The sequence below is a fragment of the Malurus melanocephalus genome, unplaced genomic scaffold (genome assembly GCF_030028575.1).
Source record: "Malurus melanocephalus ecotype Western Australia unplaced genomic scaffold, MMel_1.1 scaffold_150, whole genome shotgun sequence".
NCBI classification, from domain to species: domain Eukaryota; kingdom Metazoa; phylum Chordata; class Aves; order Passeriformes; family Maluridae; genus Malurus; species Malurus melanocephalus.
The window spans coordinates 203,402-204,246 of NW_026623382.1; positions in this window are offsets into that span (position 1 = coordinate 203,402).

Consider the following 845-nt stretch of genomic DNA (forward strand, 5'->3'; position numbering starts at 1 on the left):
GGTGGGCGCTGCCCGCTGCCGTCCCCAGCCGCCGGCTCTCCGCGCCGCGGGAACGGGGTCTGCCGAGGATGGGGAGGGCAGGGCAGGGGGACCGCGGCCGGCGGCGCTGCGCGGACCTCTCCGGCCCCACGGCGGAGGGTGGGCGCCGGGCCCGCGGGTTGCCAGGAGACGGCAGCGGGGCAGGTTCCGCGGGCGGGGGCGGGCCCGGCGGTGAAGTCACTGCGCTGGCCCGCGCCTTTGTTCGGCAGCGGCTCCGGTCGCGGCTCTCCGAGCTCGGCACTGCCGCTGCTCCCGGGCGGGGAGGCGGGCGAAGGCCGCGGGCAGAGCGCTGCGCCACCAGCCCCCGCCGCAGCTCGCCCGCCGCTTCGGCCCCGTGGCAACCGCCCCGCACCACCCTCGCTCGGCCCTCGGTCCGTGTGACCGCACAGCCACTCGCTCATGCGACCCTCGCCCCCGTCACCACCTCCTCACTCCCCGGCCCCAGAAACGCCGCCGTTCCCCCCGGGGCGTCCCGCTGGCAGCAGCGCGCCGGCCCCTGGTGMGGGCCGCCAAAATGCCCCCGGTCACTTCATGTCACCTGAAAACACCTCCCCTCCTTTACCGCCCTCCCCGAATGATTTCTGCCCGGAGTTTCCATCCCTCCGAGCGCAGTGGGAGTAACTCAAAGGTTAAACGTGTCCGGAAAGTACCGCGCCAGGAAAGCCCCGTGGGCCAAGGTGCGAGCTCCGTCCCCGCCCCGGCTGTCCCGCAGCTCTTGTCGCTGTGCTCCTCCCCGAGGGGCTGTGGGTTGGAGGCGTTTTCCCGGCAGGTGAAACCCACCTGGGYACCTGTCACACGCCGGTGGC